Source organism: Caloenas nicobarica, chromosome 1 (assembly GCF_036013445.1).
Source record: "Caloenas nicobarica isolate bCalNic1 chromosome 1, bCalNic1.hap1, whole genome shotgun sequence".
NCBI classification, from domain to species: Eukaryota; Metazoa; Chordata; class Aves; order Columbiformes; family Columbidae; genus Caloenas; species Caloenas nicobarica.
The window spans coordinates 29,295,868-29,320,101 of NC_088245.1; the positions used below are offsets into that span (position 1 = coordinate 29,295,868).

The 24,234-nt window shown below is 41.6% G+C and overlaps 1 long non-coding RNA gene across 1 annotated transcript; it reads right to left on the reverse strand.

Annotated features, from left to right (window-relative positions):
• Positions 1-2,387: 2,387 nt before the first annotated feature.
• LOC135997705 (uncharacterized) lies at positions 2,388-24,234 on the reverse strand. Its single transcript, XR_010607471.1, has 3 exons — positions 23,911-24,234; positions 18,432-18,510; positions 2,388-6,222 (listed from the first exon to the last, which is right to left on the reverse strand). It is a non-coding gene; the product is annotated as an uncharacterized LOC135997705 (long non-coding RNA).

The following is a 24,234-nucleotide window of genomic DNA, read 5'->3' on the forward strand; positions in this document are numbered from 1 at the left end:
TTGCAAACATTTCCTGGAATGTTCATGGGAACCAACAGAATTTTGGAGTCAGATCCAAAAAAACCCAAAGAGTCTTTAAGTTCTGCAACCCAGAGCACTGCAGCATTTTTTAACGATTTGTAAGCCAAACTGCTGAATCAATCCCCTAGGCCTTCTCTTCAGTGAGCAGGGAGACCTACAGCCCAAGGACAGGGCTCTTTGTGGGAAGCTGGCTCAGGAAGGACTAACCTAGTGCCAGCCCTCCAGAAACATCTGCGGACAGGTACAGTTCAGCCCCTGCTCCTGCCCACGACTTAAGCATTTCTGTGCCAGAGGGAAGTGCTTCCCCACACTATAGAGATCTGCAGTCCTGCATCTTTCCACATGGCCTGTGTTTAATTTGTTTAACCCAGGTGTAATACAGAAACATTTTCTTGTATGGTTGCCGGCTCTAGATCCACTTCAGAGCAAGCCTTGCCTGCAGAAGCTGGTGGAGATCTGTGAAGGCAGCCCACCATCCCAGAGCAGTGCTGAGCCAGAACTACATAGGCAGAAACGGGACCCTGGTGAGGGGTTGTGGTTGTGTACACACGCTTCAGCCTTCTCTTAAAAACTAGATGTGGGGAAAGGCTAGATATGGGCAAAAGATAGTTTGAGAAATACTATCTCAATACCATTCAAACACAATCCCCCACTGAACTACACTTTACGTCCTAGCACTCTCGTATACGCTTTCAAAAAATTGTCTGTAGCAAATTTAAATTGCAAATGAAGCTACTCTAATCTTAGCAACTTTAAATACCTTACTACATGGATCCTTCAGGGTGACAGATGACTAGATTTAGATTTCTTCAAAGTTAAGTCTCATGACAACTATTTGTGAGATAATACAATCTCTGTTTCTCTGCAACTTTGAGATAGGCTTTGGCTGTTCTGTACACACTGAAACCACTTTTATTTCACCTCCTTGATACCCTGCCCAAATGAAAGCTCAGCTACTCCCTTGTTCTTAGTCCAGGGTCTGTGTAAGCCTCTGTCTGTCAACCAAAACCACTTCTAATCGCCAACAGTGTGGAAACTATTGGTGAGCATACAGCAATAACATCATCCACCCAGACAATTACAGCATTTCTAGTTTCTAAACCTTTCTGGCAGAGCACTTGAAGATTTATAACACAGGGAAAATACTGTCTAAAATTAAAATCTACTGCATGCTATTTATTGGTTAATCACCAAACAGTAAAGTTCTTGGGACAATTTCTCAATATAACTACATTAAACTCAATTGAAACAATTTAGGGAAACAGATAATGCTCTGTGCTCTAATAGGTTTTTTATTTGAATGTTCACTATTGCTAAACTTTGTGTGGACATGTAATTTCAAGTGACATATTTCAAGCCCACAAATCTCATTCCAGTATTGCTAGGAAAAAAGTCCCCTATTATGCCACATCTTGGTAGCTACGGTGCGATTAAATCAAGGAGCAGAGTTCCAAATTGAACCATTACTATTCTCTCTGATGTAAATAATACAGTACTTCAGAACTAAACCCACACAGGGAAAAGTCAAAACCTGATTGTTTTTCGTTTTGCTAGATCAGATCATAAAAAACTCCTACATCAATATCAACATCTAGAAATTCAGAATGAAGACATTTTTTCCTTTTAAACGGTCTGACAGAAAAACTGATATTCATATTCTTAAAGTAGAATTAATGACCTATGCACAAATCTCAGTATTGTTTCCATACATTACGAATAAATCTGAACTGATGAGTACTTTTAAATAAAATATCTGCAGCTATGTTGGCACAGGGGACATTTCTAAGAGGACAGGAGACTACTGCCTTAGGACAGTTGTCATAAGAGTAAATTACTTTTATACGATTTCCTACTCCTTCTACAGGTTTTGTCAGGAGAATGAATATATCTTACACTGCATTCTGTACTTGCTGTATTCTGCCACAGGAATGAATTATCACCAAATTGTAATGCTTCAATACTGTGCATTTTTATTCTCATTATATTCTCCCTTTTTTCTCTCCATCTTGTGAGAAAAATTATAATAATAAAGAGAAAATAGCAGAACATTTATCCATTTATCCATTCCCTTGACACCCTTAAGATTGTAACCAGAACAGAAAATTATATGAAAATGATTTGTTCTTATACTAAATTTAGACACAAGGAAAGAAAAAGTTTAAAATTAATCAGCTCCCTGAAGAATATGAATCCTTCGTCCATCTTCAGTGCCCTAAAATCTACTTCTACATTGATTATTGTCATCATTTAAAGCTATAGACAGTATTAAACATTGACATATACTACTGTGATGTGAACCGCTGTGAAGACTGCAGTTGCACATGATACCCCATTTTGGTACAATGAGGCACAGAAAAAAGAAAGGCGGAGCACCAGACCTCTGAAATGTTTTATAAAAGCATAGATGTTAAGAAATCTGAATTCTGCAAGTCCTTGTCTCTTAAACCAAAGAGGGACACATTTCTGCTAAATATGTAGAATATGTTATATTTCGTGTTTTTTGGTCATGTCTTCTTTTAATACAGAATGAGATACACGTACATAAATTGACGTTTTCTCAGTGCATAACATTTTTATACTGAGAAACAAAGAAAAACACCAAACAGCTGTTTATGACAGTAACATTTTATAAATATGATTATACTCTTTCAAATACTGCTTTCAAATATGTGTATGTATATGTATGTATAGAGTTATAGAATCAGAGAATGGGTTGGGTTGCAAGGCACGTTTAAAATTCACAGAATCATAGAATGTCCTGAGTTGGAAGGAACTCACAAGGGTCATCGAGTCCAACTCCTGTCCCTGCACAGGACAAGCCCAAGGTTCACACCATGTGTCTGAGGGTGTTGTCCAGTCTCTTCTTGAACATTGTCAGGCCTGGGGCCGTGACACCTCCCTGGGGAGCCTGTTCCAGTGTCCAGCACCCTTTGGGTGAAGAACCTTTTCCTCATGTCCAACCTGAACCTCCCCTGGCACATCTTCCTGCCATTCCCTTGGATTCTAATATTGGTCACCAGAGAGAAGAGATCAGCACCTGCCACTCCTTCTCCCCTTGTGAGGAAGCTGTAGACCGCAATGAGGTCTCCCCTCAGTCTCCTCTTCTCCAGGCTGAACAAACCGAGTGACTTTAGTCGCTCTTCAATATAGTTTCCCCTCTAAACCCTTCACCAACTTGTAGCCCTCCTCTGGACACTCTCCAGTAGCTTTATATCCTTTTTATCCTGTGGTGCCCAGACCTGCACACAGGGCTCCAGGTGAGGCCGCAGCAGTGCGGAGCAGAGCGGGACAATCCCCTCCCTGCCCGGCTGGCGATGCTGGGCTGGATGCACCCAGGACACGGTTGCCCTCTTGGCTGCCAGGGACACTGCTGGCTCATGTTCAACTTGCCATCGACCAGAACCCCCAGATCGCTCTCTGAGGAGCTGCTTTCCAGCATCTCATCCCCCAGTCTGTATGTACAGCCAGGGTTGCTGTGTCCCAGGTGCAAAATCCGGCACTTGCCCTTGCTGGACTTCATGTGGTTGGTGATTACCCAGATCCCTCCGCAGGGCCTCTCTGCCCTCAAAAGTGTCAACAGCTCCTTTCAATTTTGTGTCATCAGAGAAATTATTTGGCATTCCATCAGGTCCTGAGTCTAAATCACTTATGAAGACACGAAAGCATGCTGGCCCTAAGATGAATCCCTGTGGAACTCTGATAGTGCCTGGTCACCAGCCCAACATTACTCCATTTACGAGAAGCCCGGCCTGGCAGCCAATTGCTCACCCGCTGCATTGCATGTTTACCCAGCTGTATGCTGGACATCTTTTCCAGGAGGATACTGTGAGAGATGGTATCAAAGGCTTTACTGAAATCCAAAAATACCACATTGACACGCTTCCCTTGGCCAACTAGGTGGATAAACTTGTCATAGAAAGAAATTAGGTCTGCTAAGCAAGACCTTCCCCTCATTAACCCATGCTGGCTGGGACCAATGACTGTGTTGTCATTCAGATGTTTTTCAGTAACTCCCAGAACAATCTTCTCCATGATTTTGCCAGGAACAGAAGTGAGGCTGACAGACTGTAGTTGCCAGGGTCATCCCTGTTGTAGATTGGGACAATGTTTGCCAGCTTCCAGTCAACTGGGACCTCTCCAGATTCGCAGAAGCATTGAAAAATCATGCAGAGAGGTCTCACTATGACATCAGTCAACTCTTTAAGTACCCTCAGATGAATCCCATCAGGCCCCATTGACTTATAGGGATCTAGCTGGAGCAGCAAATCCCACACAAATTTGGGGTTGATTGGGAGTTTATCATTCTCATTTAGTCCAACCCCCCTGCAATGAGCTGGGACATCTTCAACTAGATCAGGTTGCTCAGAGTCCTGTCCAACCTAAGCTTGAATGTTTCCAGGGATGGGGCATCTACCACCTCTCTGGGCAACCTGGGCCAGTGTCTCACCACCCTCATTGTAAAAAAAATTCTTCCTTATATCTAGTCTGAATCTACCCTCTCGTCCTATCACTATAGGCCTCTTAAAAAGTCTGTTCCCATCTTTCTTATAAGACACCTTTAAGAACTGAAAGGCTGCAATAAGGTCTCCCCAGAACCTTCTCTTCTTCAGGATGAACAACCCCAATTCCCTCAGCCTTTCCTCAAAGGAGAGGTGTTCCATCCTACTGATCATTTTTCAGGCCCTCCTCTGAACATCAGTTCATTGACCTGAAAAAAAAGATAATTTAATGACTGGAGCTGATATGAAGATTATTTCTGTGATACTGGTGGAGTGCAACCAAATGCACCTGATATTTTAACCACCTTTAGAAAATACTTTGTACTTCACAAAGTTTATCTAAAGAAGCCCAAGCATTTTACAAACTACCAGTAACTGTACTTAACTATCTATGAATTCAAGTTCAGATTAGAAGCAGTGTGAATTGAGGATCTGTGAATCACACCATGAGACAGAGAAACACAGATCCTTTGGGTGATACTGGGGGAGATGCTACAGTCCATTTTCCTGCCCTGGTAAATCTCTATACCTGTCCTGCCCCTGTACTGTGCTGGTAATATCACACCTTGTATTCAAGGAATGTTTGCTACTAATAAAGTATATTCATTCTCTTGTCCACAGTATCTTCCACTGGATTCTAAGAACATGAAACCCTGTTCTCATAAACGAGGGATTAACTACTAAACTAGTTCTAGTTATTGTATTAACAAACTCATATTGAGGAGTTCACACTAAAACAAATGCATTCCCTGATTTTAAGGTAATACAACACAGTATAAATGTGCTTGCTTATCATTTCACGTTGGTCAGATAAACCATGATTCTTGTGGAAGGATCTAAAGGAATCTTTGGTTTGAATCTTAGTAAGCATAAGGGTGTATCACATACCATATCTGGCATCCTCCCCAGCTCTAGTGCATGGTTTTTCCTTAAAAATAAGTTTCTCTTCTTGAATTTAGTTTAAAAAGAGAAGTCCCTTCCTGGCACTATACTGTATCATCTAATCCAGAATCTGAGTTTAGGAAGGTCATAATAAATTCATTCGTTATTGGTCTGAAATGTACTTTTGTGGATATACATCAAAAAATCTTCTTGTTGACAAGAAGCAATTAACTACCAGCCTCAGCAGAGTCTTGTAATAGTTAAAAGTTTATATTATCTTGAAAACTAATAACGAAGTCTGTTAGCTGTGTAACCACACTGTAGGTAAGCTTTAATAATTTAAAAATCAAATAAGATCTCCATTATCCCCAGAAAGCAAGTAAATGACTTCCATATTAATAATGCAGTGATATTATTACAGTGCCATAGTCAAGGTCTTTTTCTAATTATGCACTCAATAATGAAAATAAAGGAATTATAAATCTATCAGTATTCAGAAAGAAAATGGAATAGTATGGTGCAAGTCCACGGCAGTTGCAAAAGATGTTAGATCTTGCGAACAAGGAAAACATAGTTATCCTCAAAGATCATAAATTATGGAAACATGGGTCACATGGCCTGAAACAATAAAGAAATTTTTTAAAAAAAAGTTTCCAGTTCTCTTCTTCAAATTTGTCATGAGCAAATGGTAAATGTTTTCTTTCAGATGAGTCCTTTTCCAGCTGTGGTTGAAACACTGGTTGAAACTTCTCATGAAATTTCAAGGAATTGTATGTAACAGATGCGTGGGTAATACATGAGAATAGCAGTTCTTGGAAATCTGAAAATGAAGGACAATATAAATGAATGAAATTGAATATCTGATTTTAAAACAGCAGACATAAGTACTTAAGATTTTCAAAAGCGAAAAAGCATAAAAAAGAAAACAAGACTAAAGTAAAGAAACAGCTTTGTATTCACCACAAAAAACCAAAAAGGTGACTTAACAACTCCTTTTTAACTCTTAGATAATGACAGGAGACTTCAAAGAAGTGGAAAAAATAACGAGGCTTAAGATCAATGAAGATAAAAACAAATTTGTTCTTGTAAACTGACAAGAATAACTTGGAGAAGTTTATCTAATAATCAATAACCCAGAATATCAATGCAAGCATCTTAAATGCCTAGCAACATTAGTCATTAGCAGCTATCAGGTGAGGAGGAATATTAAGACATGAGAATTTAATTTTTGTCTCTCAGGTACTGTTTAATTCTCATAACCACCAAGAAGAACCGATTTCAAGACAGCTATGTATGTCCGGATGTAAGACATTAACCTTTACAAGAAGCAACTAAATCAGCATTGGAATGAATTTTGGGGTCAGTAAGAAAGTATGATTAAGAAAAAGATTTAATAAGAAAGTGTGGAAAGCCTCAGGGAAAACATCTGTAGCAAATACAGCAAGATCTGTCAGCCTTGATTGGTGAGAACTACACTGACTTAAGACATGATGCATATTTTCTATTAATACGAATTTCTCTCTGCTAGGGCTTTGAAAACTGTTTAAATATCTATCTTTTCTGTAGCTTTTAGCTGCAGCTACCACCGTGTAGCCTGAGGCAGAACAGGTCAGGGTCTCTCAGAAGCACCTTCCTGTGTTTTTTTCTGCTTTGCAACCAAGCAAAAAGGATCTTACTGTGGATTATTAAAGTTCAGGAGAAATATGATCTTGGCAGAAAGAGATACCATGAAATTGGGAGAGCAGAGAGGGATCTTTGAAGTGCAGAGTTTGAGCATGCCAGGAGTCCACCAGGCTGAACACACCGTTCTAATACAGAGGAACTTGTGGTTTGACTCCTCACTACCTCCTTTCCTGACTACAGTGAAACACTAATGATCTTTTGAGGTCCCTTCCAATCCCTAACATTCTGTGATTCTGTGACTCCTGGTGCCTCCTCCCTTCAGCTTTCCAAGCTAAACCTCTCACTATGTCTTCCTGCTTCTCCATAGCCTGATGCCTAGCAAATTTACAGCAGTATGTCACCATTTTTCCACAATCAGTTACCTGCCCTCCAGTTTCTGTACTCTTGGCTGTTACGGTCTGGTTTGGGTGTCAGCTCATCTGGACATCTTCAGTTGGGCACTCTTTACAAGCAGGATATACATGCTTAAAAAGTAAAAAGCAGCCTACTAGGCATTAGTGTGCTCACCAGCCCAGAAAGGTCTTTGCAAGCTGGGAGGACTCACCTTCCACAGCTGCATGGAAGGGATCCTAAGTGTTGCTGAGTTTCCAACTCCCACCAGCTCCATCAACACCAATAACAATGAACACAATGACCCTATGATTGCTGACTAACCCTTGACCAACCTCCTCATGTTTTTCCTCTAAGGTTTTACACCTTTCCATGCTGTGTGTTCCTCTTGAATGCTTCAGCTGCTAACAACCCTACTTCTATCTAGAAGTCTACCTTTCTGACCTTTCTGCAGAATTTCTCACAGCTCTGTCTCAGCAGTATGAGCCAAGGCTATGCAGCAGGGCTGTATGAGAACTGGGACTTGGAGCCCAGGACTCAGGTGCAGGACCTCTGGGTTCATCTGGGTGCATAGGTTGTATAGCCTTTGCTATTCTTTGACAAATCCTGGATCCCCATTCCCACATTCCTAGGAAAAGACTCTCTCCATCTCTCCCCGCACTGACATAATCACCTCATAGAGACTGGAATGGAGTGCAGTTCCCTGCCCATTACCAGGTACAGCTCAGGGTCAATCATCCGAGACGTCAAAGTCCTAACATATCAAGAATTTTTAGAAAAGAAAAAGTTGTTTCTTTCCAAGAACAAAGAGAGATCTACTGCAAGTTCTGGGGCTGGGATTGTGTCTTTTTAAGGCCTGAGTTCTTAGCATGGGAGCTTTGATGTGATATTCAAAGCTTTTTTTCTTTTGGTTACAGCCCATTGTACTTAGGGACCAAAGTGCAGCCATAGAGTTAACATGATATAGGAAACATGGCAAGCTTTTAGCAGTGTGATACTTCACAGCTGGTGCTTAATACAGCTGCTTCCTTGATCAGCTGTGGCAGAACAAGTCACCAGCCAGATGCTGCCCAGGTGGGACCTGGGTGGTCAGTTTTCTCACTGTTCTACCAGACATTTACACAGTCCAGGGGCCTTCACATGCATGACTGATTATTCTCTCTCTTAGTGGTCATGGTAGCTTCGCTTTTTCATGCCTGACTAGGAGCGTGAAGGCTACACATTAATCACTGACTTAAGCATTATCTCAGGTACACATGATGAAAGGCTATAATGTCTGTAGTAAAGCTGTGCTTGCCAGGCTTGGGGACTATGCTGAAAAAGTGGTTTGAAACAAAGGAAACACCCAAGCACTTCACTCCTACTATAGCCATATTGAGAGATAAGGAGTGAGCAAGCAATCACTGAGTGCTCTGGTTACTTTTTGCTCAAGAAGTGCATATCAGCATGAACCTCCTGACTACCAGCTGTGATAAAATCAGGCGACAGAATCTGGCATCACCACTACCTGTAGGTTATAATATCAAGGAAAAGGGTTCATAATCAAACATTTTCTCTAAGGCATTTACATTTCCAAGAATCTGGCAAATGCCCTTAAAATATCAAATCTTGTCGCAGAAGTGTTAAACATCTTGGGAAGAAGCTGAGCTGGAGCTTGGCACCCAAGGCTTTTTGCCAGAAAATATAATGTATGTTTTACGATGAGGCCTGCATAAAGGACATTTTCATCTGAGCAAAAATGCAAAAACAGTTTAAACTGCTAAACAAAAGCAACGTATAATTTCCATTCTGTGTTTTGGAATGAGAGAAGTGAAAAATACAGAATGCAAGGGTATTTCATAGTAATCTGAGGCTTTACCATTGTGCCTGCTTCAACAGACGGGAGAATCACAAAGATTTCTTGTAAGAGCCATCAATGTTGCTTTGTATTGACAAGCTGAAAGTACAACTACAGGAAGATCCACAATGGATACAACATAGTGGTATTAATAAAAAGTTTAACAAGTTACACAACAAGTTAGGTAAAAGACTAATCAGTCCTGAAGTACGATGACGATAAATATAGAATTAAATATTCCATTAATATATCCAGGAGTACCGAAGACCTGTTATGACAAAGTGATCAAAATGAAGGACCAACGTTAATGCCATGATATCTACCTAGTTTAGATTTTTAGAATTTTTACACTGATTGGCAAAAATGAGGTATTCCTACGACATTTCCCCAAGATAGTTACAGCTACAGTTAAGTGAGAAATTTTTCCTGCCAAATCTTCTTTTGCCAGACATGCTATATCTGACAGCAGTGTCTGACAATGGGCTTATAGTTTGGAGGGCATGAATTTTGGGAATTTAAAATTATATATGTAACTATATAAATGATAGTGAGTCCATACTAACTCCCAATCCAGAATAAAAAATGTTAAAACAATGAACTAATACCCAGGTTGTTGGTCTGTCTGTCTTGGGTGATACAGAAGATGAGGGATGCCAGCTACTGAGTCCTCATCACATCTTCCCGGGTTCTTCTTCGGCTGGTGATGACACACTGGTTCTGGACGTGCTTTTCTGTATTCTTCAGGGAGGGAGTGTAATTCCTGTGAGTCCTCTGTTAGCTATTATGATATACTCCCTCCTTGACTTCTGATTTGAGTGTCCTGAGACGCTGTACATAGATGCACAGAGATCCTGAAGACCTGCTGATATAAGTGTCATCAACACATGCCATTTTTCTGTTGTTCCTTCTGGTGCTTCTGCCATTCCATTCACTCTCTGCTCCTATCAGTCTTCATTGCTCTTTATAATTCCTTGCACAGATAATATAATCACAAAATTATATCAATGAATCATGTGCTGACAGCTCCTGACACTTTGCTAAACAAAAACAAAACACCTGCACAGTCAGAAAACAAAGTCAGAGTCACTGAAGAACTGCGGGATGATAAAGAGACAAATTTGGTTTAAAAAAAAGGCCTATCGGTATTCTGTGAGCTGCCACCACTTCCTGAAAATGACACTGTTCATCTCTGCAATGAGAAACTACAGTCACCAACGACTGTTTCTTGAGAGGTTGCCCCATAGCTTATGCAAGACAGACACATATGAGAGGTGGACAAAGGTGTTTAGGAGATTGGTGGGGAGGAAGGACTGGGAAATGAGCCTGAGAAGGTAATGGACAGGGACCAAGCACAGCAAATTGGCCATGGGACAAACAGGTATCTGAACCTGCCACCCCCAAAAGCAGTTACGCTAAGGGACCAGGGACTTGCATCCACCCAAGAACAATGCAAAGATTAAATGTACACAGTTAGCACAGGTAATTATTTGGCTGTTTCTTAATGCATTTATAATACTTTTAATATTATTATTAATTGTCAGCAGGAAAATTAAAAGATGACACTGGCCAATAATGCTTTGAAAGACTGAGCTTCCCAGGCAGAAGGTCCAAGTGTGGCACAGGAGAGCCCTTGCAGCTTCATCCTGCTGACTGGAGCCAAAGATGGACTAAGCCTGACTCCTGGCAGGAACCAGAGCACTGCACAGCCCCAAACGGAGGATTACGTTTCTTAGTCAGTGCTTAGCTCTGGGACATTCTTGTTCATGCCTGGAAGCTGACTACCAGATATCTAATGCCTCTGCCACCAGTGCCGGGTCACGGCGGAGCACAGTTCCACCCTGACACAGCACAGTCCACAGCCTCTCCTTGCTGCTTCACTGCGCAGGGTAAGGGGAGGCCAGAGACTCACTCTACGAGATCCTCAGAAGCCATGAAAGATTTGATTGCACAGGAAAAGGGTTTGGGCTTGAGCTAAACAGCTGACATCTCCAGGGACACCCTTCTTTTTCTGCCTGGAATATCAACCTGTACATCTTTGCGTATCTAAGGACACACTTCCATCCTAAGAGCAGCTTGGCAGCCAGGACACTCCCATCTCATGTAGAAAATGCAAGTTCAAGTCCCTGCTCTAAATCAGGCCCAAGTAAAGATTTGAAGCTGAATTTTTGGGGTACGAGGTGTTGCTCCACACAGTATGCTATTCTGTATGTACATTGGCATTTACACACCTGGTCCCTGGGCTGCAGCAGAACGTACATCCAGCTGAAGTAGCCCTGGAGCTCAGCCCAAGTCTAAGGGTATGTTGACATGGTGGAGACTCCTCCAGCTGTGCTGAGGGTCCCATTTCTGGAGCTGTCAGTTAAAGTTTCTCTTGAACATTTAGTGGACAGCTAGTTAACTGCAGAGCAGTGTCAATTCAGAGATGTTTCTGTACATGGCTGCTGGCAAAACTATGGACATTTATAGATTAAGAGGCAGCCAGGCAGCACCGATGACAGTGGTATTACGTGGAGATACACACGGGACCTAAGTCTGCTTGATGAATTTGACCTATATTTACCAAGGTTATGGCTGCAGTGCTTTCAAGATCATAAAATCTTGAATAAAATTTTGAATTTTCTAGTGCTTTTACATCAATCAATTGCCATTGTTATTGATAAAGCCATCAATAATTCAGATTCAGTTACTCATAATCAGATTTCACAATTGAAAAACTGAAAACAACACTCAGTTCAGTAATTTATAGAAAGAGCAAGCATAAAGCAAAAAGAAGGTGCTACGCCAAATTTCCTTAGATGATCACGGGGAGGATAAAAGAACATTAATTCTCTCATTACTCATCTCATCATAAGGTCAACTGCATCTAAAGGCTAAGTAATATGTTTTCTGCAACACAGAGATCTTCAGGGAAGTATGACTGCTGCATCTTATCAGCTTGGAAATGTCAATTGGAGGAAGTGAATCAAACAAGTCAATATGTTTATTCTACTTCCAGGATCATCCTAAACTTAGAGCAGATACAAAGAAAAATGTTAGAAAGAAAATTAATAATAAATACGTTCCGCTTCCAGGAATAAGTTATGGTTCTGGCATCAGCTAAGTGGGTGAAAAGACTTAGTACTGAATTTCGTCAACACACAAACTCCAGATACAGCCCAAAGCATTGATCTCTGTATTAGTCATTCACTAGGGTTTGTAATGCTAACAGATAGTAACATTTTTCCTACCTCAATCTGAAATCAAGGGCTTATCACTCATCCTTCACAAAGACAGCAGGACAATTGACACTCCACAGAGACATTATGAATAAAGCCAGACACCACAGCTTTATTAAATAGTCCAGGTAACTTTCCTCATCCTTCTAAGAGCAGTTTTTGCACACTATAACTTTCCACAAATATATTGCTGTCACAATGACTTGCTGTTGAGATTTGCAGCCTAAACACAACACAAAGAAAAAAGTGATCCTGTGCAAAACAAAGGACTACAGTGTAAAGAACTTTCAGTAATAGTTGCTGACCTTTCACTATAGAACTGTTAGAGCAGTGAAACCAGGAACAAGGATTTATCAGTGGCTTTTGAGGGGTTATGCAGCCTTTCATCTGTGTACTAATTCAAATGCTGCCTAGACCAGCATTCTTCTTTCAGCCACAGTCAGCTGACAACTACCCTGCTAAAGTTAAACGATTGCCATCAGCTTGAGTTTGGGAAAAAAATGTTAACTCTTACCATTCTTTTATCTTATCCAGTGTAATCCAGGTTCTGTGGGACTTCCTAAGACAGCCTCAGAATCATAGCACAAGGCAGCTGGTCCAGTAGCAACAGAAGTTACGGAACTGATCAGAAATTATTGCTTTATAGCAGTATGTTTAGATGGTCTCCATCTGGCTTCACATCTTAAAACTCATCAAAAACCAAACTTCTCTTTTCTTTCCCATAGTATGAGGAATATTACCACCATCTGCAGCTTGCAATGTAATCTTCATAGAATCATAGAATGGGTTGGGTTGGAAAAGACCTTTAAAATTCGTCTAGTCCAGCCACCCTGCCATACGCAGGGACACCTTCCACTAGACCAGGTTGCTCAAAGCCCCATCCAACTTGGCCTTGGACACTTCTAGGGATGGGGCATCCACAACCTCTCTGGGCAGCCTATTCCAGTGCCTCAGCACCCTCATGGTGAAAAATTTCTTTGTTATATCTAATCTAAATCTACCCTCTTTCAGTTTAAAGCCATTACCCTTTGTCTTATCACTACATGTCCTTGTAAAAAATTCCTCTGCAGCTTTCTTGTAGGTCCCCTTTTGGTATTGAAAGGCTGCTATGAGGTCTCCCCAGAGCCTCCTCTTCTCCAGCCTGAACAATCCCAACTCTCTCAGCCTTTCTTCATAGGAGAGGTGCTCCAGCCCACTCATAATCTTTGTAGCCCTCCTCTGGACTTGCTCCAACAAGTCCATGTAGTTCTTATGCTGGGGGACCCAGAGCTGAACATAGTACTCCAGGTGGGGTCTCACCAGAGCGGAGTAGAGGGGGAGAATCACCTCTCTTGACCTGCTGGCCACGCTCCTTTTGATGCAGCCCAGGAAATGTTTGGCTTTCTGGGCTGCAAGCACACATTGCCCTGTCATGTCGAGTTTTTCATCAACCAACACGCCCAAGCCCTTCTCCTCAGGGCTGCTCTTAATCCATTCTCCACCCAGCTTGTATTTGTGCTTTGGATTGACCCACACCATGTGCAGGACCTTCCACCTGGCCTTGTTAAACCTCATGAGATTCACACGGGCCCACCTCTCAAGCCTGTCAAGGTCCCTCTGGATGGCATCCCTTCCCTCCACTGTGTTGACCGCACCACACAGCTTGGTGTTGTTGGTAAACTTGCTGAGAGTGCACTCAGTCCCACTGTCCATGTCACCAACAAAGATGTCAAACCGTGTCAGTCCCGATACTGATCAAAGAGGAACACAACTCGTCATTGGTCTCCTTTTCAACATTGAGCCACTGACTGCAACTCATTGAGTGCAACCATTCAGCCAATTCCCTATCCAGTGAGTGGTCCATCCATCAAATCCATGTCTCTCCAATTTAGAGGGAAGGATGTCGTGTGGGACAGTGTCAAATGCTTTGCACAAGTCCAGGTAGATGATGTCAGTTGCTCTTCCCTTATCCACCAACAATGTAATCCCATTGTAGAAGGCCACCAAATTTGTCAGCCATGATTTAGTCATGATTTGTCAGTCCTTAGTGAAACCATGTTGGCTGTCACCAATCATCTCCTTACTTTCCATGTGCCTTAGCATAGTTTCCAGGAGGATCTGCTGCATGGTCTTGCCAGGCACAGAGGTGAGACTCACTGGCCTGTAGTTCCCTGGGTCTTACTTTTTTCCCTTTTTTAAAAATGGGCATTGTGTGTCCCCTTTTCCAGTCAGCAGGAACTTCACCGGACTGCCACAACTTCTCAAATATGATGGATAGTGGCTTAGCAACTTCATTTGCCAGTTCCCTCAGTACCTGTAGATGAATCTCATCGAGTCTCATGGACTTGTGCAACTTCAGGTTCCTTAGATGGTCTCAAACCTCCTAAAGTGGGCAGTTCTTCATTATCCCAGTCCCTGCCTTTGCCTTCTGTGACTTGGGTGATGTGGTTGGAGCATTTGCCAGTGAAGACTGAGGCAAAAAACATCATTGAGGGTCTCAGCTTTCTCCATATCCCAGGTAACCAGGTCTCCTGTTTCATGCTGCAGACGGCTCACATTTTCCCTAGTCTTCCTTTTATCACCAACGCACCACTAGAAGCTTTTCTTGTTGCCCTTGATGTCCCTGGCCAGATACAATTGTATCAGGACTTTAGCTTTCCTAGCCTGATCCCTGGCTGCTTCTACCCATACTTTCCATCAGGCACCTAAATGTCAGTAGACCTTGATATAGCTTTCTCTTTAAATCAAAGTCCGACCTTTTCACTCTGTACCTACTGTTAAAATACCAGTCCACACTCTTGTCATCTCGCTCTTCGACCCACATAACCTTCTCCTTTATGGCCTCCCCATGACCCGTATAAATCTTTTCTGATGCATCGAAAATAATAAAAAGGCATGGAACAGAAGGACAATGTTCATAAGGAAGGCAATGTCTAAAGCAATCTGCATATAGCTATTTTGTTCCAAAACACACAGCCTAAACAATATATGCTTTCTAATTGCCTGCAATCATGGATAAATAAGAGGCTATATTACCACAGGCTGTTGAAGAGAAAGTGTGACTTATTATCTCTATTTGGACTGCGAGTCATGAAAGAGTCAGAATAAATTTTGAATCCCTCAGTTCTTGACACTTCCATAAAATGACAAATACTGGCAAAAGCAGTCCCCAGAGACTATGAACATGAGCAATTAGCACCACCGGTTAAAAACTTTCAAGATATTCCACAATGGGAACAGATAGACAATGTATTTATGGTTCAGTCAACAGTCAAGAGTGTATATGTGCTTATGCATGTTTATATACATATATACAAACTTTTGCATACATATAAACACGTTTGAGTGTATGCATGTGTGTTTTATACATTTATATTACCATGGACACTTGCTATTTTATCTAAGAAGTGACAAAGTTTGAGCCTTGCCCTGTTCTGATACTGATGAGTTCACAGCCATAGATGTAATGATTGCAGACCACATTTAGAGACACTTCTGAAGAGAAGTAATACTTCCCTAATGCATAAAATGTGTAATTTTCCCTACTACTGCTCTGGAGAAAGGACTGATTCTCTAGAGTGATTACACAAAACAGCAAATAGCCACCTGAGTTAAACAGCCTCTATCCCATTTGAATCTGAGCACTGGTAAAACAAAATGTTTTGTGAATTAAGGTGCTATCAATAAATTTTGAAAATAGTGACATAAGTACATATCTTCATTGTACACATCTTTACAGCTTCCATCACAGTCATCTTTGTATCTCAGCTGGAACATAAGGCCAGTCAGCATGGAAAAGGTGGAACATTTTCATTGCAAAATATATCTCCTAAGACATTCATGGGCTTTATGGTTTTGGCAGGAAATTCCATACATCTTGACAGAGACAGCGCATGTTCACAAAAGGATTTTCCTTTTTTGTTTCCACAGAAATCTGTGGAAGTTACCACCAGCTACAATGGGAGCAGAGGTAGAAAGAATAAGAAGATGCAGGATCCTTTCTTGACTGTGCTGTTGATCTTCTGCAAGAATTTCAGGAATTCATTTCACCTTTCCATGTCTTGATTATTCCAGCTGTAAGATGGGGATGCCCATCCCTGCTGTCCATAATATGCCATGAAATCCATGCATGCAAACTAGTATTTAAACATCACCCAAAACCCACTAAATCTATGAAAAATTTTCCAGTAACTTTGGTGGGTGAGTTTGTATTGAATGCTCTAATTCTAATCCAGCTATTGTTATTACTATTTATATGATTACTAAACATGCACACATAAATACATATAGCTTCCGTATTTCGTATGTCTCAGATTTGTATCATCACGGTCACTGGAGCCATTAAGGTGAGATATGTCGGTTTTAATTACATGTATTTACAAATATATTTCCCAGTTTACACGATGAGTGATATTTCTCACTGCATGAATTTTCAGACTGGTAACAGAAGCTAAATGCATTTTCCTTTAAAAGTTTGTGTAATCTGCGAAACACAAAGGCATTAAGCAGTTATATTTTTCTGAATCACGGTGTCTTTTGTAACAACAGCTGTGTATTTAGTTCAACAGTGAAACTCAAACTGTTTTGCTAATGAAAAAGGAGCCAAATAACCAAGTGCTAGAATGAATTGCAGGCTATTGAAAGCGGACAGTTGGCTCATTAAAAGTGCCCCTCATGAATGATGTCCTTTTCCTCTAGACTGGCACTGAAATAATCCAGATTTACTTTGTATTCTACAAAGTATTTTTAGACCTCCTATGATCAAGATAAGATAAGATACAGGAAATATATTCCACAAATAAAACACAATTTGTTAGCTTGCAACAGCAAGACTCCAGCATTTATCAAAGAAATGCAAGTAGCTTTTAGGATATGTGACTTTCAGTGTAATTATTTATAGGATTTTCTGTGGGCTTACCAATATCATTGGACTGCTGCACATGCATCAGAAAATTCATAAAATTTTGGTGATATTGGGAAGAATGATTGCCTTTATTTCCCAGATACAGGTTGAATCATGGCCTAGCTGAAGGCAATGGGAAAATTCCAACACGTCAAGGAGACAATACTGGAGATATGGAATTCAAGCTCAGAAACACTAAATACAAACATCAAAGATGAATTGAAATATTTTAATTAGTTCTCAATAGAGTCATCTGCAACTGACTCTTCTTTTTCCTTTCCCTAGTTTTATCCTCTTCTCTGTCTTCAACAAGTCTCATCCTCAATTTCACTCTATGTGGCTCAGATCTTACTTTTCCCTGTTTTCCTTCTCCAGTCTTTGTTAATGTTTAATTGTGTATAAATTTAATTGCCTCTTGTCTCAGATATACTTCCATAAAAATCTATAGTGATCAAAACCTCTTTTTTGTGTGTTTGGCAGACTGTTTGCTCTTCATGCACAACAGCTGAACAGCCTGGTGCCTGCCCAGGAGATTGACGCTGGACCACGACAAAAGGGTTCTGAAAGATGTGACTCAGTCCAAGCAGTTCCTCTAGATCAGGCACTAAGCTGATGAAGAGTCCCCGTCACAAAAACTACATAAAAGCATGTTCTATTTAGGGCCCCAGAACCACAGAGTATTTAATGACAGTGATAACTTGAACAGCTGTTGAGGGGTGTATAAATTACTCTAAAACTCCTCTACTCCTCAGATCAGTGTAGAATTTGGAGGGAATAGCAGCACTGTAGGCCATACCGTTTGGCAACAGCATCCACAGCTGCATTAGGAAAAGCATTGCCAGCAGGGTGAGGGAGGTGATCTTTCCCCTCAGCTCAGCACTGGTGAGACACGTCTGGAGTGCTGGGTCCAGTCCTTTGCTCCCCAATACAACAGTGACATGGATATACTGGAGCGAGTCCAGCAAAGGGTCACAAAGGTGATTTAGGGTCTGCAGCATCTGGCACGTGAGAAGAGACTGACAGAACTGGGATAGATTAGCTTGGAGAAGGCTCAGGCACGTTCTAGCAATGCACATACATACCTGATGGGGCGTTAAAGAAGGCAGAACCAGGTTCTTTTCACTGACACACAGTGACAGGACAAGAGGCAGTGGGTTCAAGCTGAAATAAAGAAAACTCCATTTTAACATGTAAAAAAACTTTTTTACCATGAAGGTGATTGAACACTGGCACAGGTTGCCCAGAGAGGTCATGGGGTCTCCATCCCTGGAGCCATTCAAAACCTGACTGACACAGCTGAGAGCAACCTGCTCCAGCTGACCCTGCTTTGGACAGGTGGCTGGACTAGGTGATCTCCAGAGGTGCCTTCCAGCCTCAGCAATTCTTTGATTCTCCTCCCCTAGGCAGTTGAGTTTTGACATGTAGCGCAGCTCCTCCTTCTGAGTTCTGCCGCTTCTGCCAAAGATACACCACCTTGAGCCTCACACTAACCTCTTATTTTCCCAAATTATCTTCTCATTTCAGCAACCTTCTTTTTTGGGGACCAATCTTGGAAAAATGTATAATTTAGGCATGCAAATGTAAGGGACAATTTTTATAATACCAGTTTTCTCATTTGTGACTAATAGACTCAGATTTAGATGGCTAGAACTCCATAAGTAGCCAAGCTTTATTTCTAATAATGCCTAAAGCTGGAAGAAAAAAAAGGCTATTGACAGGTTCCTATAGATAAACAGGTATCCAAATATGGATTAGATCTAGACTTGAAACATATGATTATACAAGTTTATTATGTTTAAATCAATTTTTATTTTCATAAAACTTCTCCTACTTATTACAACCATACACACAGAGGTAAAGAAAACATCTGACCGCATAGTTTGGAAAAAAAAAAGGAAGTACTATACAAAACATTGTGTGGATGACAGCTGCTACTCCCCCTTTAAATCTCTTTCTGTCATTCTCGTGTTGAATAGTATCTTCTTTTGCTTACCATTCAAGATGGATGAAGATGGCATAGCCAGGCCCTCTGAAGCTGAACTGCTGATGCTGTATATAACTTCCTTGCTAATACTGTAAAATAATTTATTTTTCTCAAAAAGACCCAGACAAACAATACACAATTTTTAACCCACCTGTAGAAACACTGATGAATAATGTGAGAACATCTCAATAGCTTACATTAGTATAAAGACTGAAATCAAGAAGACTGCATTCAGAATTTACTTCCTCAAAGCTGGAGAGAGTTTGGATGCATTGCTTCAGTTCGTATCTACCTCTACTTTATTATTCTTCTACAAAACCCTCAGGACTCTGCTCCTCATAATCCAGAAAAAGCATCACAGCACTCACAGTAATCTCAGGGAATCCCCGGATTTGCCGTTATTGATGGTCAGCTCTCACATTCCCTGCAGAGTTCAGCGGGGAAGTCAATCAATGGGTGTTTAACTCTGGCTGGCGTCCTCTGCGCTCACTCCCGCAGTTTCGCTGCTCCTGCCTCCTGCCAGCACCAACTCCAGAGCTTTTTTCTGCAGGGCTGGCAGCTGCCTCCATGCCTCCCTGCTCCAGCCAGCCCTGCACAGAGACATCTCTGAAGTGCTGGCAAGAGAACTCAAAAGAGATTCCAGCAGGCAAAGGAGATCCCCTGCCAGGCTAAAGGAGCAAAGTACTGAGGGAAAAGGAATCACTGGGTGATTTAATCCTTTATTTTCATGTCTGTATAAAGGACAGCAGGAAGCATGCGGTACCAAAGGAAAGAATTTTCCATCAAAAAAGTGGCACAATTCTTTCTGTAAGCCTTTCAGTGCTCTCAGAAAGAAGTAACTTTTGCTTCTCAGAGGGATCAAAAGGAGTCTGCCAGGGGTGACAAAAGAAAGGTAGAAGTTAACCTCCTGACATGGCAATAGGATAAGCCAGTATGAAGGAAGATTATACTGCAAAGACCTTCTAGGGCTGAGAAGAAAATTGTCTTTGGTTCAGCAAAAGAGGAAATGTAACACCAGAGGATTAAGAAGTGAGGAAACACAGTAAAAATGACAAATCCGAGAGGCCCCTTCCCAGCAGCATTTTGAATAAACAACGCTGCAGGGGTCACAGTGGCAGACAAGCATAATTGTCAGGACATGACTTGTGGACACACGGTCAGAAGAGAACAGTTAGGCTCAGGAGCTCCTGTGCTACGTGTGGTAAAACTTCAACACCATCAAGTGAGAATAAAAAGAGAAGGAAGACAAAGAAAACATGAGTTGAAAGATGGCATCCAAAGTCGTATTTGTTGATAGGGGCAGCCAGGGACAATATGTAGAGTCAAGAGGCACAAACACAGATGGAAACCTAGCACACTCTCAGCACCAGAAAAGGAGGACTCAGCACTGAAGATTCAAGAAGTAGAAGTGAAGAATCAGGAAATGAAAAGGCTCTTTAAAGGAAGGGGGGTTTTGTGTTTACTGGGTTTGGGAAGGGGAATGAGAGTTTCAAAAGCAGTCCATCAGTCAAGATGCAACGATGAAATACAGGCCTTCATGTTTGAGATCATAAGTACAGATACCAACATGAGCAGCTCCAGCTGATGGAGGAAGGAACAAGCCACAGTGAAGGAGATGTAGGATGTAATTAGAGCAGTTTTGGATAGCATGTTTGGAGAGGTTAGAGATGACAGGAATGAAAGAGACAAAGCGATAGTACAGGAAGGAAATCCAACTGGTGTTTTCATGACAGAGAAGGTCTGTGACTACCTACATTTATTTGAGAGGAAATTTAAGGACGTGGAGAACTAGATGGGAAAAAAGATGGTAGGATAAAGCAGACACACATGATAGGAAGGGAAGGGATAATGAGTGAGGAAGGAATGTAGGAAGAGAAAAATGAAGTCAACATTTCTGTGACAGCTGACTAAGAAGCAAATTTGGAAAAGATTAATGACAGAAGTAATTAATGCTGTATTTTAATTCTGTTTTTTTTCTGCAAAGGCAAATGAGTTGTGGTAGAGTCTACTTTCTGATGGGAAGCTCAAAGAAAAATACTCAAAGAAGACCAAATAAAGCAAGTCACGGTTCTTGTAGAAGAAAAAACAGATGCAGATCTGTGAGTGAAGAGATGAGGAAACAATGACAGACAGCTAAAATGTCAGATTAAGTATCACCAGGGAAAAGTAGCTCCAGGGTGAACATGTTGATGTAGAAGTGATAATCATTGCCCCGTAGTCAATGTCTTATCTGTAATCAGAGTTAGCATTTCCCATTAAGGCAGTACAACTGAAGTCCAAGAACTGATCAGAAAGCTTCACAGATCAGTGTGGTCATGCAAAGCAGGAGCAAAAGAAACCTGAATACCCCTTCAGGGTGTAGCCTTGCTCTGCTGATTATCTCCTAACTTTTTGCTCTCCAAAAAGTGCACTTTATTTTCCATTTCCAGTCTCATTTATACCTCCTTAGCCTTGTGCTCAAAATTTACAAAGCTTTAGCTTGTCAGCTCTGGGAATTCTGTGTCTTTCCTCTGAATATTACTTACATAATCGCTTGAGCTAAGCAATCAAAGCAGTGATAGGTCAAAAGGAAGATTTGCCTGAGGTGATGCAGGAAGTTGATGGCAGAGCTTGAAGCTGAATACACATTTCTCTGCTATTCAGACAGCACAAAAACCACTAGAGCCTCCTTCACTGTTTAGAATTTGTTGGTTTTTTTTCAAAGCAGTACTGTTTCTGAAGCCAAAGCTACAAAATGCAATAGCATTGAAAGAGCCGGTAAGCCAAAGAAATATCCCCAAATGGCACTGATTTCTAGCTCTCAATGGCACTTCCATAATATTACTAACAAATTATTTATCCTAAGATCAATATTTTCTACATCCCTACTGTACTTCTCCATGTCATTTCAACTGCCTGTAAATTAGCACAGTTGTTGAGAAGAGGGGAGATATAGCAAGATGAGTATGTTGAGTCCAGTCTTCCCCTTGATTTTACATTCCTCACCTTCAAAATATGCAAGTCCAGAGATGCCATAGCTCTTCGGTACTGATATTTCTAGTTATAAAAGATAGACTTGAAAGTCATTGTTCAATCCCTTTGCATCTGTTTTGTGGGACTTAGAGAAAACTATTGAAAATTACAGTACTGAAATTTACAGGGGTGATTTAAACACTTTTTGACATTGCAGAACAGCGTAACATTTGCCTCTCAAGAGTGCAGGACGCACTAAGTAGGCCAAGCAGGGAACTGAGAGGGTCAGGACTCCAAGTCCCACTCTCTTGAGATGACAGCAGTGATTAAGAAGATACCTCCCTCCTCTTCAGGTTCTGTAGGGCTTAATTTATCTGTGATTCATTAAGGAATGGGCCAGACATCACAGCATTACTCTCCTCCATGCCATGGCAACTTCCTCAGAAATTTCAGGATTTTTCTCTGGTGAAGTTTATCTGGCATTGGTTTCTTCAGGAAATGCCTTCAGAACTGAACATAAGGCACCAAGCATTTCAGATCAGAAAAACTGGCAATGAATAAAAGAAATGCTTATAAGTTATACTGATATTTATTATTACTTGCATTATCACAGTCTAGGCAGTGCTGCTCTTAAAGAAGATGCTTTCATGCTTCTTAGTATAAAGAGGCAGCAAAAAGACTGTTCCTCATCCCTGGAAGTTTATAGTCTAGGAAAAATGATTGACAGTTGGGGGGGGAGAAAAAGGACAGTAATAAAGGAATGATGATCAGCACAACAATAACATCCCACTTCAGACTTACAAAGTTCCTATAAGCATAATAATGGTTGCTCAAGGGCAATGACAGTGAAATTACATAAGGCAGAGGCAAAGCAATCTGTATGTTGAACAATCCATCTGGATTTCCACTGCTCTTTAAGCAGCTCATGGGAACTTGTTTCTGTAAAGAGAAATGTTTACAGAAGCTGTTTTCTTGCGCATCTAGGGAAACATTGTGAGAACATCAGTTATCCTGAATTAATACTTGAAGTCATGGGTTACAAATTCTAGGTTAATTTTGCCATTAGATTAGCACAGTTTCTTCTGGTTATTTCTGCCGTGTCCCCCCCGGGGGGGGGTGCACAAAGACACATATTTTGAATGTATAGTAACTGCTTACATGTCTTTTATCCAAATTTAAGCACGGTATTTTCCTCTGAAAAATAAAAACTGCACTCTGACTTGCTAGTAAACCCCTGCAGCATTTACAAAAGACAAGACATTTTAACCTTGTTCTACATAACAGAACAGTGCAACACAGTGTTTCTTCAAGCAGCTTTTTCCAAAGCAGAAATAAGATAAAAATAGGGGCAAGTTTGACTTAGGTTTTGGGGGTGATCTCAGGTAATCGGCTTGTAACACTGCTCTCAGTTTTTTGGCACCATGCTGCTCTGCACCCTATAAAACCGTTTCAACACCCAGAGCAGGAACTGGTACTCATTAGTACTCATTAGTACTCATCATCGCAGTTGCAGGAGAACCTACATCCGAAATGAAGCGCACACTGCCTGTAGTCAAACTAAAGGAAACTTGTGCTATTTTTTTATTTTTAGAGAAAAGAGCAAACAATCAGCCCAAGTCGGTTACCTTTTCAAATTTTTACTTCACTAAAGCCGCAGTGCGCACATGCGGCCTCCGCTCTCTCGGTTGGGGCTCATGGCACCGCCGCACGGGCACCGGCTCGGCCCTGCCGCGGCCGCTCTGGGGGGAGCCTGGTGCCCCCCGGCCGGGGCTCCGCGGTGGCGTCCGGCCCCGCCGCCCGCTGGCGGCTCCATCCTCCCGGGCAGAGACCAGCCCGCCAGGCACCGCTCCCGGCCGCCCGCGGCCCCCGCAAGGGCCTAGTACTGCCCCCGCCGCTAGCAGCGCCCGAGCCGCTAAAGGGGAGACAGCGGGAGCTGCTGGGCGCCGCTG